The following is a 7,113-nucleotide window of genomic DNA, read 5'->3' as shown; positions in this document are numbered from 1 at the left end:
GTTCCTCTTGGGTGCGAATATTCTTCTCAGGATCCTGTTCTCAAATACTTTCAGTCTATGTTCTTCCCTCAGAGTAAGCGACCATGTTTCACAACCATACAGAACAACAGGCATGATTATCGTTTTATATATTTTAAGCTTCAAATTCCTCGACAGAATTCGCGACGACAAGAGATTTTGAACCGAATAGTAACACGAATTCCCTGCTTTTAGTCGACATTTAATTTCTTCGTGAATATGATTTTCGTCTGTTAAAATTGATCCTAAATATTTGAAAGTATCCACTTTATCAAAAGCATTATTTAATATTTTAACGCCTCCACAATTTGCCGTATTGCGGTCCCGACGCACTTCCATGTATTTAGTTTTCTCTGCATTTACTTCTAAACCCATGTCCCTGCAAGCGTTTAATAATATCTCTGCATTTATTTCTACTGTTCTCCTATCATCCCCTATTAAATTTACATCATCAGCATATGCCATAACCTGGTGAATGCCGTTCTTAAATGGAACAAATTTCGAATCGATGCTATTATTCTCGATTCCGATTGCAATGGATTAACAACCTTTAATTCGTTGTATGTATTGACAACAAATTCTACAACAGATTTATGCAATCGAGGATTGAAGTGTTGATTTCTAATGGTGGCATCTCTATTTGCCAGCAAAAAGTCATTTTCATAATTTGCGATCAGTGCCGCTTTGAATTCCTCATATGTACTGATGTGATCACGTACTGCTTTAAACCATAATGAACAAGGTGGGAGTAATACATGAGGGATTAATTTCATATATTGTGATCTATCTATACACATAATATTGCACTCGTCCTGGAATTTTTCTAAGAAAGAAGTAGCATTCTCGTTACACTTACCACTGAATTTGCTCATAGCCCGTATTTCACTCATCTTAACACTTAATTTTACCTTCCTTTTATCATTCCGTGTACTTGTTGGGTGATAGTTCCTATCCATGACGTGATGTGTCGTTACACCATCTATGTTTCGCCCATCTGTACCCTTCGGATAACTTTCTTCCAATATAATATCCTCATCAGACCCCGGCGAAGGTGAGTTCATCACTGGTGAGTGGGGAAACTCCAAGCGATCACTACCCAAGTTATTACGGTATGTGTTGTCCTTAACCTGTAGCGTTCTAATCTCTTCCTGTATAGTAGCTAACAATTGCGTATTTACACGTATGTTGTTAGAATTGTTGATGACCTGGATCTTTTGCTGTTGAACGGAAGATTCTATTACTTCTAAATCTTTTTTTACAGCACTCATTTCTTGGTTTTGGTGATTGTGCTTCTCCTGACAATCATCGGATATTCTTTTTAACTTTTCCTCAAACTGTGAGGAGATGTCATTCACCACCTGGACAATTGTCTGTCTCGTTTCATCTGACTTCTGTTCTATCCGTCTACTTAATTCTTCATATTGCTTGTTAGATTCGTCAAACTTCTGTTCCATTCGTCTACTTAATTCTTCATATTGCTTGTTAGATTCATCGAACTTCTGTTCCATTCGTCTACTTAATTCTTCATATTGCTTGTTAGATTCATCAGACTTCTGTTCTATGGTCTGCTTTATCTCGGTAGACATCTGAATCAATTGTCGCTGTAAAGCTAACAAGATTCGGTCTTCCGATGTCAATCCTGGTGTTACACTAGTTTCACCGTTGTCACTATTATTTGATTCATGCTCCGTTGTTTCGTTGACCATTTTTCTTACAATTATTCTACCACTTCTCAATACGGTCAAATTTGTATTCATTAACTAAAAAAGTAAATTCACTCCTACTATGCTTCGGGATGAGAATTTACAGTATATCCCGGGTGAGGTAAACCAAAATTTTTACAACGACTTATCATGGATAGTCGTTAACCTGGTTCGGCTAAGTAAGATATACAAATTTCGAGTGGTAGTATTTCTTTGCATGTAAAAATTAGCTTCAATAATTATATACGATTATTCTCACCTTTACTATTAGAATCATAAAGTCGGTGAACTGTGTTAAAAATGGTTTATTAGTTGATATACTTTATAATATCTTTTCCTTAAAACTGTCAAGCACACAAACTTGTTGACTAGGTATCCATAAACATGTACATAGCAACAACTATCCCATAATAATATTTTACATATCTTAAAAACATTCTTCTTTTGTTAATATGAAATTAACATTCTACTAAGTATAGTGCACATGTATGAGCACTTTCTGCCCAAGGTACAGGTAATTATTACTCAATCCAAAGTATTTTGTTATATCATCAATGACCTGATGGATCCATTTTAATTGGCTTCGTTTGATTTCGTTGAGGACATGATGTAATTTAGCGCCATTCGGATTGAAACACCGCAAAAATACGATAGTCTTCCAATAACGATGTGTTGAATTCGCAATAACCCTGATCTCATTCAACAGTTAAATCAGGAAAGGTGAAAGATACGATATAAGCTAAATGATAAGAAAAGTAGGTGGAGACAATTTCAACTTGTCAAATGCATGGTACCAATACACGAGATACATATATGCGGTCAAGGTGGGAAGCACTCTGGTGTGAAGTTAAGTATAATCTCGTGCTTGTGGCTTCAGACAGATCCATGTGTTTCATAAATGAAGTCCATTGACTAATTGCTGGAGAGTAACGCAGTAGCCAAATTCTCACATTTGGTCTTCAGGTCTTAGAACGCAATTGCAATCTCCCACCAAAATTAACCTGCAACATCCTGGGAAAAGAAGATATTTCGCCTGGTTCGAGCATGCAAACAACTCGGAAAATAAAGATTGACAACATTGATTTCGCCTACGTTACCACGTATTATTAGAGCGGATAGATGGAGGACAGGAGAAGAGAAACTTGTGGATCGCAGAGTAACAATGCTATACCTGTGCCACAGTGTTAAAAATTATTTTCTACAATATAGGTTGGCTCAAGATTCAATTCAGAAAGACCAACTTCTTGTAAAAGGGCAACATCAATACCCTCTACGTGCAAAAATTCACAACATGTAAATTGCCTGGATGGATTTTGCAAATGATTAATGTTAATCGTAGCAATTTTAAGCATCGTCACACTAGAAAGCTTATAACACTACCAATACAAAAGAAACAGCGGAGAAAATAAAGATAGCAACATAATTACAAACAAGTAAAATGTGAAGTGAGGCGTAGAATAGCGAAACGACATACGAGTCAATCTAACGCTGTATAGAAGAAACATTAAATTATCGTAACACAGTTGAACTGTATCCATCGAAATATAATGCATATATTAAGAATGATATTATAACATAGTATCAGTATTGATGGACAGAACAGATGTGTTCGTGTCGTTTTCACATATTTTAAACTGTTTTAGCTCAATTCATTACGTTTGATACGCTTGCAGTGATTTCGATTTTCGTCACTAATTGCGTTGAAGTCCGTGGTAGGAGAAGCATCCAGCGTAGGAGAAGTACACTTGTTGCCATGAACTGTCGTAGAAGCCGACATAGTAGAAGAGAATTCCTGTTCTCCAGAAACTGGTTCAGCATCAGGAACACAATTAGACAAAGGGATATCAGATGTGATTGGGACTGCTGTTGTTTAGTAGAAGGACTAAAACACGCACGTACCGGCAATTCTGATGACACATTATTGGCAATATTCGGCTCACAGGAAGCACTCGTATTTGGTAGTTGAGGAACGTGAGTCGCATCTATTGTAGGCATACTTGCGTCAGATGGACGCGATACACTGATGGTGTGTTTGTTCCAATTTCTGGAAGTAATGGCCAAACTGTGAAATTTAGGCATAAGAAGGTTAGCAGGATTATTAGTGCAAAATGTAGGGTCTACTTTAGCTGCATAATTATTAGGATCACTGGGAACTTGAAGGGGACAATTAGAATAAATATATGCCCCATGGCACCTGAGACATATTCGGATCTGATTGGGGTATATAATATAAACCTTTTGTCCTTGGATGACTACAAAGAATGTAATAGGTCGTTTCACTTCCATTCGTATTAATATACGCCCAGTTCGTATAGGGTAAACATGATCAACAGATAATAGTTCATTAGAAATTTTAGATATACAACATAGTCCCCAAGAACTCTCCTAATTTCAACATCGTCAAGTTCCATTGGTGTACAAAGCAACTGTGACAATTTGCACATCAGCCCATAAAACTGGTACTGAATGTTTCCCATCTGCATCACTATAGTACACAGTTCCGTCAGAACTACACAATTATTTTCACAGAACGTTTTACATACAACAATTTACGATAAACATCCATTTCTATACTTAGGACACCATCAACAGAGAACTTGACATTATCACTAAGCTACCGATGCCAATTCAAGGTATTTGGTCGATGCAAAACACCACCAAAACTGTATTTTAAAGTGTTTATTCCTTTTAACGGCATGGTTCATTCAACTAATTCAGTCACAAAAATAACAGAGAAAAAAAAACTAGAAAAAAACAACAGCAAAAATGATTGCTAACGAAATCAGCGTTGAAGGTAAACACGTCAGAGCTTGCTGCATAGAGCGAAAACACGTCTACTCGCTTCAACGGGCAAACACAGAATACTCTGCCACAAACTCCTCATACAAATATAAGAAAATAAACTAGTACCTACGGAAGATAAAAGTAGAACTCTATTTCTACACGAGTTGCTACAATTCAAAGAATGTGAAAATAATGTCTGCCGTCTTTTCTTCTTTGGAAATTAAGAGAGAAATGTAATATAAATCGGGACCGTTGTTAACAACGATGATATACCCTCAACTTGAATAAATGTTCGAGATATTTTCCTCGTTGAGGAAAGGCTATATAACTGACTTTTGAATTAAACAAGAAAATCCCGAGTAAATCATTGTGACACTCCAATAAGGATCATCTCGTTATACGAGCATTACTATCTTCTTTATAGTCTTACATGAAACTATTTTAGCTAGCTAATAGTTTGAGTGGAAGATGAAGTGACGCGGTGGATAAGTGGTTAGCGCATTGAACTTCTTTTCGACGAACCCGGCTTCAAATCCCTGCCAGGCTCAAACTTTTCAAATATTTCAATTTCAATTTCAATGCATGCGCAATGTGACAAGCAAGATCGTCTCTTTCCCAGAAAGAAAAATATGTTGGAAAGAGGCAGGCACGTAGGCAGGGGGGGTCCGGGGGTCCGGACCCCCTTCCTTCGAGACCAGAAATGAAAAAAAATAGGGAAGGATGAAACAAAATGAAATAAGAAAAAGAAGGATCAGCGTTAAAAGTAAACTACAGGGAGCTTTTGGTCACTTTTTCTTATGAGGAAATTTTTATTACTTGCAAAATACATGATTGCGAGGTGAGCGAGATATCCTGGAAGAGTCAGAGAATTTGAAATTTCTAGAAAAGTTGCGGAATTCTCAGAATTTCTGCTACTAGTCAGGGAGATTTCATAATACCGTTTTGTAACAGCGTGGGCATTTTTTATCATAATTTTTCGTCATCGCATTGTTGCAATATTAAACATGTTATTTCAAAAACAATTTTCTACTGCTCCTTCACCTATCATTTGAAACAGACAATAGTTGACGGAATAATAAAAATAAAAATATATGTGGAAAGGAAGTTCTGTTGACATTTGAGTTAACAGAAAAGGGAACGCAGATATTGCAAAATATTTTACAAGACATTATTGAGTATGTACTCTTTATAATAGTGAATATGTACTTTTTATAATAGTTGAGGTCATAATGAAAGAAAAAAATGTTATATTTGAATAAACAGAGGAAGGATGTAAATATTGTATAATCTTTTTCACTACCGGTACTTTTTAGTTTTTTTTTTTTTTTTTTTTTTTTTTTTTTTTTTTTTACATATTTACCAACATATCCTCACAAACCAATATACGTTGATAGTAAGTAGTTTAGATTGATCGAGCTCCTGGGCCTTCAGAATTTCATGTCATGCCCCCCCCCACCCCACCGTTACCAAATCCTGGCTAAACGAACGAATATATGTTCCAGTAAAATTGTTTAGAATGATCGAGCCCCTGGTGTGATGACTAAGGTATTTCATGTCACGGACCACCACCCCACTTCACGAAATCCTGGCTACGTTTCTGAAAGAGGAGAATTGGAGGTCTGTTAATGGAACCTAATGATTTACAATCTTATTTCCTGAAATTGTTTCAAATTTAATATTTTCATCTACTTTCAAGCATTTTCTAATTCATGCGTGGTCAGTGTTTTTATTTCTGTGAATATACAGTATATAATGAAATAATACATTGCATACAGCAATATTGAGATTTATATATGGTGTTCATTGTTCAACACGCTCCGAACCGTAGAGATTCGTCTTAGAATGGAGAACTGTTTGGTTAGTCACCTACTCTACAATTTTAACTGCATAAACACCTGGCCCAGTGCTACCAACTTATGGCAGTGCCGAGAAAACTTTCGTGTAAGTTGAGTTTCATCTGTCCAGGCGTTTTCACAACTGTAAATTATGTGGACTCCAAGTAATGTACTTAAAGCACTCAGGTTGGAGATACTTTGCTGTTAGCTGCACAAGAGCAGCAATATGCAGGAGTCTTGTGATACTCCGGCACTAATCCGTCTTGATGTTATGTACTCTGCATGTTTAACATGGAAGGTGCGGTCTTGTGATTAGTGATGGGTTACTTTCAGCATACAGCTGGGGAATGTTTTGCTAAGAAGTTTACACAGTAGTCCAACAACCGAAACCTTACTGAATGCTTTAATTACACATAACAAAAGATCCAATCTGTGGCCCCGTTTATTAACTTGTTTGTTTATACGGTCGATTACTCTCACATGTTGAAGTATTGTACAATGATAGGTTGGAACCCAAATTGATTATTATGTTTTCTTGTACAGGCAGCAAAAGACACCAGAAGACACTAAAGAATGATCTTCTCAATGATCTACGTAACATGTGAGAGCAAACTAACGGTTCCGCCGCTTCCAGGCTCATCCAGCATGCACCAGCCTTAAGAATAACGATTAATCGGGTTTACTTTCATTCGGGAGGGAATTAACCGATATGTAAGATTGCATTGATGATTTGACAAAACAGCTTTCAGCGATGTATTCTCCAGTGTCAGTAG

This window comes from Thermobia domestica, unplaced genomic scaffold (genome assembly GCF_964235325.1).
Source record: "Thermobia domestica unplaced genomic scaffold, izTheDome1.hap1.1 HAP1_SCAFFOLD_138, whole genome shotgun sequence".
Taxonomy (NCBI): Eukaryota; Metazoa; Arthropoda; class Insecta; order Zygentoma; family Lepismatidae; genus Thermobia; species Thermobia domestica.
The sequence above is the reverse complement of the archived record's forward strand: the minus strand, read 5'-3'. Positions refer to the sequence as shown.